Source organism: Podarcis pityusensis (genome assembly GCF_964106645.2).
Source record: "Podarcis pityusensis genome assembly, chromosome: 16".
Lineage (NCBI taxonomy): Eukaryota > Metazoa > Chordata > Lepidosauria > Squamata > Lacertidae > Podarcis > Podarcis pityusensis.
In genome coordinates, this window is record NC_138041.1 from 965,068 (window position 1) to 976,472 (window position 11,405).

An 11,405-nucleotide genomic window follows, 5' to 3' on the forward strand; every position below is an offset into this window, starting at 1 on the left:
TATTCTTATTATATTGCATTTCTCACCCACCCTTCACCATGAGGTCAGGGAAGGGTGGGTCAAAACAGCTTTTAAAATATATTATTAGAATATTCAAGAGATTAGAGAAGACCCTAAAATATGTCTTATGGGGTGTCAAATGTCTGGGTAAGGGGGGGGGAAATGGGTCTCTTCAGCAAGGCAGTTTCTGCCCCCCAGAAATGCCCCAATCCTGCTCCAGCCCCATTTCCTTTGTCCATGTCCCAGCGTCATGGCCAGCCTAAGGTCAGGGCCGGCCCCAAGACATTTTGGGTTGCCCGAGGCAAAGGAAAATATATCCCCCTCCCCAAAAAAACCCACCCCCAGCATTCCCTTCTACTCTTTCTTTTTTTTTTTGAATTTGCATTTTATTTATTTGTTAACATTCTTATATTACATCGGTAAACGTTGTCATATTACATTACAGGACTTACTATAATATGATTTCCAACATGTATACAAAAATTATATACAAATTTTATATACCTAGAAAGAAAATGAAACAATCTAATTGTGATCTTTTCATTTCCTTGTGAATCATTCACCGCCTATTATTATTATTAATAATATTAATATTATATTTATTAATATTGTGACAGGGACACGAGGCGGCTTACAGCAGAAATAGAAACAGCTGAAAACGTAAGGGAGGGTGACAAGCAATCAGGTTTTTTTTTAAAAAATAAACAAATGTAGTGATGTGAGGTGAGAATATTCTCAAGAATGAAAATAATCTTGAGAATATACTCTGCTAGAAAATCCTCTGGGGAATATTCTCCACAAACTGTTACTTAAAGCCTATTTTTTAAATAAATGTCTTTCTTGTGACAATTTATCAGTTATAATTTAAATACGTTGTGTGTTGCCTTACTTGTCTAAACAGATAGTAATTGGCATTTCTGATGTATGTAACTTGTCATACCTGATTATTCGTGTTTTATTTTCTGGAAATAACAGCATTTGTTTTAAACTTTATATTGATTTTATTAGTGTTGCACTGGAAATACTGTACCGTGTAGATATGCTTATTAAAGAACATACTCATGTAGTGGACCTGAGGTTCTTTTTTTATATTCCTTTTACTTTAAAAGCTACATTTCATCCATACACAACATAATAAGAATTCAAAGGTGATGGTAAATATACGGTTAGTGGCAGGCTTAATGATTAAAATGAGTCATTCATGTTGAATTTTCAAGTTTGGTGCAAAAAAATCAAAGAATGTGAATTCAATTCATTGCCCCATTGCAGAAAAGTATCTGTACAGTTTTTGGTTGCCATCTGAACAAGTTTACCCATGAATAAACATATATCTTAACTAATTATATCACTTTCAATGCCTTAAAATTATATCATTTTCAATGCATTAGAAGGAATATTCTCTTATTTTAAATGAAAATTTTCTAATAGTCTCATTAATTGAGAGTATTCTCGAGAATATTCTCCAAAAGATTATTCTTGAGAATTTAGCATCACTAGTCCCCCACACCTGCCTGACCCCTCTGGGTCCGCCGCCCGAGGCAGCCACCTCACCCTGCTGCCTAATGGCCGGGCCGGCCTAAAGGAAGCCTTTCCTTTGCCCAATTCTCCCTGTTTCCCATGAGGAGAATTCTTGAGGGACTTCCATTGCTCTTCTGCCCAATATCTTCTCTGGGTTGGTGGCATAGCTGTCAACGTTTCCCTTTCTTAAAGGGAAATTCCCTTATTCCGAATAGGATTCCTCGCAAGAAAAGGGAAAAGTTGACAGCTATGGTTGGTGGTGTTCACCCGTCAGTTTTTTTTAATGTGTGAGTTGCTAGGGGTGTAATTCTTTGGGTAAAGGACCACTTACAAAGGCCATCTCCAACTCCTTGAAAGATTCCACCAACAATGTTTCCAAAAAAAGTTTACACATCACTTGGGAGACAGGCAAACTAATGCCAGTGTGCTGGAAGAAGCAAAGATCACCAGTGTCAAAGCAATGGTTCTTCAACAACAACTTCGTTGGACTGGTCATGTTGTGCGGATGCCTGATGATCATCTTCCAAAGCAACTACTCTATTCCAAACTTAAAAATGGAAAGCGTAATGCTGGTGGTCAACAAAAGAGGTTTAAAGACTGTCTCAAGGTGTTACAGAAGGCAAATCTAAAAAAATATAGTATAAACACCGACAACTGGGAACACACTGGCCTGCGAGCGCTCCAGTTGGAGAACAGCCTTGACCAAAGGTGTCATGGGCTTTGAAGACACTCGAACTCAGGACGCAAGGGAGAAACGTGCTAAGAGGGAGGCACGCTTGGCAAATCCACACCGTGATCAACTCCCACCCAGAAACCTATGTCCTCACTGTGGAGGGACGTGTGGATCCAGAATTGGCCTCCACGGTCACTTATGGACTCATCGTTAAAACCGTGTTTTAAACTACAACTCCCAGGATTCAGGGCAGGGACGGGAGAGCTGTGGCAGTTTTGCTATTCATTTAAATTAAGTTTTTTACTCCATTCCTCAGATGAAAATGTTTCCGGAATGACATGTGTACGATAAATACAAGCAAGGCTGGCAGTCTCTGACCGCAGGATTACAATCGAAGAGATGCGAAACAAAGGGGGGAAAGAGAAAAACAAGCAAATTCAGGTACCAGTTCCTAGAGTTACATAGCAGTTTTTATAGTGGCCAACTAGAATGGAAACAATTCAAAGAGCCCGGTATATGCTGGAGTAGACCACTTTGCTACACTTTTATGGAAGTGCAGATGATAAATGATTCAGTTAAATAAATATATCAATCAATCAATCAATCAATCAATCAATAGCCAGAGCTGAAGACAGTCCACATTCCCATTTTCTTTAAAAAATAAAAAATTAATAGACATGCAACCAGTGGAACAAAGCAGCCCCTTTTAGTCATCTTGGACTGGACATTTGGGGATGAACCCAGCTGGGATTGCAGAGTGGCTGAGATCCCGCATGGTAGGAGTGATGGTTCCCCATCTCTTTTGCACGCTGCTTTGCAGGCCTCCCTCACCTGCCAGGTGCCCGGGAGCAAAGTTTGCATGACCCCAGATGGTCACCAGGGATGCTGATGTCCTTCTGCCCAGCGGTCTAGTTGCTGTGATAGGTGACTAGCCCGAACCACACCTCAGAAACTCCCAGAGGTAGCTATGGGAGAGCCGCCCCTCGGTTTTATAGGGGCCTACAAGGATAACTGGGGATGCAGGTGGCGCTGTGGGTTAAACCACAGAGCCTAGGACTTGCCGATCAGAAGGTCGGCGGTTTGAATCCCCACGACGGGGTGAGCTCCCGTTGCTCGGTCCCTGCTCCTGCCAACCTAGCAGTTCGAAAGCACGTCAAAGTGCAAGTAGATAAATAGGTACCGCTCCGGCGGGAAGGTAAACGGCGTTTCCGTGCGCTGCTCTGGTTCGCCAGAAGTGGCTTAGTCCTGCTGGCCACGTGACCCAGAAGCTGTACGCCGGCTCCCTCGGCCAGTAAAGCGAGATGAGCGCCGCAACCCCAGAGTCGGCCACGACTGGACCTAATGGTCAGGGGTCTCTTTACCTTTACCTTTACAGAGAGCCAGTGTGGTGTAGTGGTTAAGAGTGGTGGACTCATAATCTGGGGAACCGGGTTTGCTTTCCTGCTCCTCCACATGCAACTGCTGGGTGACCTTGGGCCAGTCACACTTCTCTGAAGTCTCTCAGCCCCACTCACCTCACAGAGTGTTTGTTGTGGGGGAGGAAGGGAAAGGAGATTGTTAGCCGCTTTGAGACTCCTTTGGGTAGTGATATAACGGGATATCAAATCCAAACTCTTCTTCTTTTCACCTTTATGTGTGGGAACCTCTGGCCCCAGGGGCTAGGGATGTGGCCCTTTAAACCTCTCTCTCTGGCCCTCCAAACTCTCCCCACAATGCACCTCTCACTGTCCCTGCTTTGTACCCTCCTTGGGTGTTTTTGCCTGGCCTGAATTGTGACCTTGAACTCTCATAATGCCTCTTGAACATAGATCATAGAGTTGGAATAGTTTGCCTGGATGGAGAATACAGGTGTGTGTGTGTGTGTGTAGGCTGCAGCACAGGTGTAAAATTTAAATGCCTTGCCTCGCCCACTCTGGCTTCTGACCCCTCCCGCTGCTGGCATATGGCCCCGGGAAGGTGGCCCAGAATGGAATGAGGCCTAAGGGTGAACACATTTCCCCGCTTGAAAGCAAAGTGATTGGGCCTTTGGTCTGGAATCCTGAAAGCTTTGCTGTCACGGTTGTGGCCTTTTCATGTCTACCTCCTATCTCTCGCTTTCTCCTGTGGCCTTGCCAATCACTGTCTTGTCTGTCAATTCATTCCTTACCCACCTTTGCAACAGACCAGCCAGTAAAAAGCACCTTCACCTGCCCAGGTAAGACAGGAGCAGCCAGGATGCAGGATTCTATGAGGTGGGGAAGACTCTCAGCAGTGATGAGGCGACTTCTGCAAAAAGACAGCAGCTGCATCTCTTCTAAAAAACCCTGCCGTATTAATAGCCGCTCTGCCAAGGCAGAAAACACAGGTGCATCTCTCAGACGGTTTGTCCATCTAGCTCAATATCGTCTTCACACCGACTGGCAGGAGGCTTCCCAGGGTTTCAGGTGGGGAATATTCCCAGTCCTACCTGGAGACTGGGGATTAAGCCCAGGGGCAGAGGCTCTAACCACTGAGCTATGACCCTTCCCTAAAGGTAAGGCAGTCCTGTAGCTATGTTTTTTGGGGGGGCCTCCTGCTTATTCTGCTGACTGGGGCCCACAAAATCCTACCCTGCTGGCATCAATAGGAATTAGGTGTAACTGAGATGAGTCTATGTTCTTCTCTGTTTACCCTCAGAGTCATTTTCTTTCCTTCCACCTGTCACTCAGATTTTAAACTGTAAGTTCCTGAGAGCAGGGAACTGTCTTCCTGTTGGTCTTCCATGAATATTATGCACATCAAGAGCTTTCGCTAGCATTCTCTTTCGTAATGTACAATTTATGTAAAATATATCAAAGAATAATTCCCACAAGTGAGTGGCCAAACAGAGAGAGGTTTAAGGCTCTTTAAGCTAAGTGTTCTGGTTTGCTCAGTTAAGCAGAGCAGGGATTTCAAATAGATGACCTATATATCTTTTGCAGTTTGCTGCAAGGAAATATAAATAACATGCAACACACACACACAGACACACACACAATGTGCATTAGTTTACAGAAGGCTGGGTGGCCATCTGTCAGGGATTCTTTACCCATGATTCCTGCATTGCAGGGGTTGGACTAGATGACCCTTGGGTGTAGTAGTAGTAGTAATTTAATATTTGTCTCTCAGGCCACTCTGGGCTGCTTCCAACAAAGATTAAAAATACATTAAAATTGTTATGTACTGAAGTTCATACCCTGGTCCAGCAGGGGGATACTGTAGATAGTTTTCACTCAGGTCTACGTATGCAAATAAGGGATCGAAAGTGACATTCAGTGATTGGATAGTTACAGAAAATGGTTACTGTTGCGTTCTAGTGGAGCTCTATATAAGCAGGCTGGCTGAACCCTTCAGCTCAGTTCTGTCCTGGCCTGTGAATAAACAAGAGCTGTTTGAAGAATCGCTGTGTCGTCTGATATGTTCACCCACAACTTAACAAAAATGTCACACATTAAAAGCTTCCAACTCTGCAATTCTTTGATTCTAGGAGGGAGGGATCCCTCAGCCCCCCCCCCCCCCCGGATCTTGTCATAATAGGGTAACTTGGCAACATTCTGGCTTGTGGATAAACAATCATAGAATCAGAACTGTAGAGTTGGAATGTACCTCCAAGGTCATCTAGGCCAGGCACCCCCCAACCTGTGGCCCTCCAGATGTTTTGGCCTACAACTCCCATGATCCCTAGCTAACAGGACCAGTGGTCAGGGATGATGGAAATTGTAGTCCCAAAACATCTGGAGGGCCGCAGGTTGGGGACACCTGATCTAGTCCAACCCCCTGCAATGCAGGAATCACCATCCTACACATGGCAGGTGCTCCTATTCTGTTGGCAATCTAGCACCCAGAAAAGGTGTCAGGCTGGGGCCAATCAAATCAGGAATGAAAGGCCATCTCATGACCCCAGAATCAGGCCATCAACCGGATCAGGAGTGTTCGCAGGTATTCTTTGTTATGTACTGAAGTTCTCACCCTGGGCCAGCAGGGGGATACTGTAGATAGTTATGCAAATGAAGGATCGAAAGTGACGTTCAGTGATTGGATAGTTTTAGAAAGTTGCTACAGTAACGTTGTACTGGAGCTCTATATAAGCAGGCTGACTGAGCCCTTCAGCTCAGTTCTGTTCTGACCTCTGAATAAACAAGAGCAGTTTGAAGAATCGCTGTGTCGTCTGATATGTTCACCCACAACGTAACATTCTTTATTAAACATGCACGCATAGATACAGGCAGCTTTTAGCAAGGAGGAGTGAACTTTGGCTGGTCTATATGCAAACATCCTTGGCTTATTTCTGGGAGCTTTCAGCCTTCGGTTTGCTGGGCAGAACTGCATCCCAGAGACACAGAGTCCTGTTTTGCACCACGTGGTCATTCCATCACACAAGTCTTCCCAGGCAAGCGGCTTCTCCTTGGTTTGGGGATCAGGAAATTCTGCGCTGCTAACTTTGCAAGGAAACGAGACCTGAAGCTATGACTGATTTGGAGCGGAGAAGCAGCAGTTCAGCTGTGTTGGCAGGAAGGTGGAGGTTCTTCCACAAAGAAAGAAAGAGAAAGGAAGACTGTTATGTACTGAGTTGAATAGGATCCAAACTGTAGCAGTCTGATTGGTCCTAGAACAATAGGATCCAAAAGGCAGCAGTCTGATTGGTCCTAGAACAATAGGATTCAGAATGCAGCAGTCTGATTGGTCCTAGAACAATGCAGCAGTATGATTGGTTGGCAGGAACCACCCAATCCTGCTCCAGATAGAAGTGAATCCACAACCTGATTGGCTTACAGTAGAATTCCAGAATTAGCCAATCATGTGCAGCCCATTGTGTAAATAATGTATATAAAGCAGATACTGTGAGGGGACATTTATTCATTCCTCCTCACCACTATGAGCTGAATAAAGAGCATGAAATCACTTTGCGACTCTGAGTATATTTCACTGGCGACGAAGGTGGGATCCCGCTGAGCTGACTGCCACACACAGCACCGCAGCACCGCCAACTGCCGCACCGCTGCCTCGCACCGTGTATCCAGGCTTCAGCTCCGGGACACAAGGAACTCAGAATGGCAGCCAACAGCAGCTTCTCGCCATTCAACCCAGCATCTGGAGACTGGGAAGCGTACGCCTCCCGTTTCACCTTCCTCCTAGAAGCCAAAGGGGTCACCGACGAAGAAGACGCCAAGAAGAGGGCGATATTCTTCAGCGTCTGCGGAGAGGAGACGTTTGAAATCGCCCGGGCTCTCCTTGCGCCTGAAGACGTCGCTACTGTTCCATACAAAACAATAATGGAACAGCTGAAGGGGCACTTTTCGCCGCAGCCCTCAGTGGTGGCTCGTCGAAATGCCTTCTACGCAAAGCGGCAAGCCCCTGGGGAAACCATAACTGGGTTTGTGACCTCTCTCCGCCAAGCCGCCCGGTTCTGCAACTTCTCAGAGCTGGAGAACATGCTTCGTGACCGCCTCGTCGGTGGCCTGAAGGATGAGAAGCTGCAACGACGCCTCTACGCTAAGAAGGACCTAACGTTCCAGGTCGCTCTGGAGGAGGCCCTGGCAACAGAAGCTGCCGAGAGGTCGACCCAAGAGGCACGGCCGAGCCTGCCATCCCAACCGAGGGTCCACCATGAAGACCTCACCGACGACTCAGGATCCGACAGGGAGGAGGTGCACCGAGTACAGCAGCGCACTCAAGCAGCGCACAGACCACAGCTGCCTCGACGAGAAGGAGGGAACTGCGCAAGCTGCGGGGAGAGTCACGAGAGGAGGACCTGCCGTTTCCGCAACGCAGAGTGCAGGCAGTGCAGAAAATCGGGACACATCGCCCGGGTGTGTCGGGCTCGGCCCACCCGACACCAGGCATCAGATGACCAATCCAAGAGCCCCAGGTCCCGGGGCCCAACGCACCAAGGCAACTCGACGGAGCTCACGGACTTCCAGGTATACCAGTTGCCCCACCCCAACGTAGAGAAAATTTATGTAGAGGTACAGATAGAGGGGGCCCCATGCCGCATGGAGCTTGACACGGGTTCAACTCTATCCATAATCTCGGCAAGGACCTTAAGGAAACTGTGTCCCACTGGGGGTCCCAAACTCAGGCCGGCCCCATTCACCCTCCGGGACTTCCAGAAACGTAAGGTCCCCACAATGGGGGTGGGGACCTTCAGGGTGCAATACCGAGGGCGGACGCGGCAACTGGACTTGCTTGTGGTCAAGGGCCCCTACATTAGCTTACTGGGATTGGCATGGTTTGGACCACTGGGGCTAGCTGTCACCGGGGTGAACCACACTAGCTTACAAGTGGACGTGGACGCCATATGCAAGGAATTTCCAGGGGTTTTCGATGGGAAATTGGGACAGTATACGGGCCCCCCCATTGCGCTACAGCTTGACCCCGCAGTACGACCGGTCAGGCTCAAGGCCCGCCGGGTCCCGTTCGCCTTGAAACCCCGTATAGACGAGGAATTGGACCGACTCGTAGAGCAAGGAGTGCTGGAGCCGGTGCCTAATGCTCCCTGGGAAACCCCAATCGTCACACCCGTCAAGCCTAATGGTTCGGTCCGCATCTGCGCAGACTACAAATGTACCATAAACAAGGCCCTCACGGCCCACGCATACCCAGTGCCAGTGGTCAGCCATGTCCTTGCCACCCTGGCTGGGTCGAAAATTTTTGGCAAGCTGGACTTGGCCCAAGCATATCAACAGCTGCCAGTAGATGAGGCCACAGCAGAGGCACAGACGATTGTGACGCACAGAGGAGCGTTCAGGGTAAAGCGGCTGCAATTCGGTGTCAGCGTGGCACCAGGCATATTCCAGAATATAATGGACTCTCTCCTTAAAGGGATTCCTGGCGTCACCCCCTTCTTCGATGATGTGTTGATTGCCGGCCCCACACCAGAGGAGTTTGAGGACCGCCTCCGCACCGTTCTGCACCGTTTCCAGACGGCGGGTCTCAAGGTGAAGCGGGAAAAATGTCTACTAGGAGTGCCTCAGGTGGACTTTCTGGGATTTATGGTGGACGCAGAAGGGGTCCACCCGACTGGGGACAAGGTACGGGCCATTTGTGATGCCCCAGCACCCAAGAGCAAGACTGAACTTCAGGCCTTCTTGGGACTATTGAACTTTTACCATTCCTTCCTTCCCCACAAGGCGGCGGTAGCGGAGCCCCTACACAGACTCCTGGACAAGCGGGCCCCTTGGGTGTGGGGCCAGCGCCAGGAGGCCGCATTCCAGGCAGTCAAGGACTTGCTTGTCTCAAACTCGGTCTTGGCACACTTCGACGAGAGGCTGCCGGTGGTGCTAGCATGCGACGCCTCACCCTATGGCATTGGAGCTGTCCTGGGGCACCAACTCCCGGATGGAAGAGAGGTACCGGTGGCGTACTTTTCCCAGACACTCAACACAACCGAGCGGAACTACTCGCAAATCGACAAGGAGGGTCTGGCAATCGTAAAGGGAGTAAAAAAATTCCATGATTTCTTGTACGGGCGGCCCTTCACCGTGGTGACTGACCACAAGCCGTTGCTTGGCTTGTTTGCCCCCGAAAAGCAGACCCCCCAAGTGCTGTCTCCTCGCGTCCTCAGGTGGTCAATTTTCCTTGCCAGCTACCAGTATGCACTGATTCACCGACCTGGGAAGGCGATGGGCCATGCGGACGCCCTCAGCAGGCTACCACTACCGGAAACAGGCCCTGACCCAGCACCTGCACAAGAGGTTATGAGCCTGGAGCTGCTTCCCGACCGCCCCATTCAGGCACAAGAAGTTGCACACCATTCCAAGAAAGATAGGGTCATCTCCCGGGTCCTGGACTGGGTGTGGAGGGGATGGCCCAGCAGCAGCCCCGGGCCAGAATTCGCCGGCTACACAACCCGCAAACATGAACTGTCGGCCCACAAGGGGTGCCTGTTATGGGGAAGCAGAGTCGTTGTTCCCCAGCCCCTCTGCAAAAGGGTCCTCACAGCCCTACACGAGTCACATCCAGGGGTAGTAAGAATGAAGGCCCTTGCCAGGAGTTATGTGTGGTGGCCGGGGATCGATGGAGAGATAGAGGCCTGGGTCAAACACTGCCAGGCCTGCCAAGAATCCCGCCCAGATCCCCCAAGGGCCCCAGTCCAGTCCTGGGAGTCCGCCCGAGCACCATGGTCACGCCTGCATGTGGATTTCGCTGGCCCCTTTCAGGGGAAAACATTCTTCATAGTGGTGGACTCCTACACCAAATGGCTGGAAGTCGCACTGGTACCGTCCACTTCCACGTCCGCAGCCATCCGGGTACTACGCAGGCTGTTTGCAACCCACGGGCTCCCTGACACTCTCGTCTCAGACAACGGGACTGCATTTACGTCAGGAGAATTCCAAACCTTCACAGCGCAGAACGCCATCCGCCACATCCGTTCGGCGCCGTTCCACCCTGCCACCAATGGCCAAGCAGAACGCATGGTGCGGACCACCAAGGACACCCTTCGCCGCATGACGCAAGGGGACTGGGAGTACCGCCTTGCCACATTCCTTCTAGCACAGCACAGCACCCCCAGCTCAACGACTGGCCGGAGCCCCGCTGAACTACTAATGGGTCGGCGCCTTGCAATCAGATTGGACCGCCTTCACCCCGATAGAGCTCAGGATGAGGTAGTGGTGGGGGAAGGCAGGAACCCCCAGACCTTCGAGGCCCAGGACCCAGTGTACGCAAAGAATTTTGGGGCAGGCCCAGCATGGGTACCCGCCACAATCACCAGGGTCACTGGCCCCGTGTCGTACGAGGTGCTAACGGATGGGGGGCAATGCTGGCGCCGCCACTGCGACCAGATACGGCGACGATTCCCGGGAGAAAACCAGGAGGAGGACAGGTCAGAGGAGTCCCAAGGGAACAGCGGGGCAGTGAGGCCCATAGAGCAGGAGGGGCCAGCAGGAGAGGCAGAATCAGTAAATACAGAGAGGACCCGTGAGGCCGAAAGGACACCGGAACCAGAACCACGACTGAGCGAGCCGGTTGCACCAGACCAAACAGCCGCATCACAGCCAGCATCCTTGGAACACGAGCCAGAACCCGGAGCCCGGACCAGGGAACACCCCAGGCCACAACGCACACGTAGGCCGCCGGCATACCTTGAGGACTATGAATGCGACCTCCCGGGCAGGACTGGAACTTAGAGGGGAGGGGTGTTATGTACTGAGTTGAATAGGATCCAAACTGTAGCAGTCTGATTGGTCCTAGAACAATAGGATCCAAAAGGCAGCAG

At 50.0% G+C, this 11,405-nt stretch overlaps 1 long non-coding RNA gene across 1 annotated transcript in view; it reads left to right on the top strand.

Annotated features, from left to right (window-relative positions):
• Positions 1-11,405, top strand: part of LOC308465851 — a 204,064-nt gene that overhangs the window by 145,182 nt on the left and 47,477 nt on the right. The window lies entirely within an intron of this gene.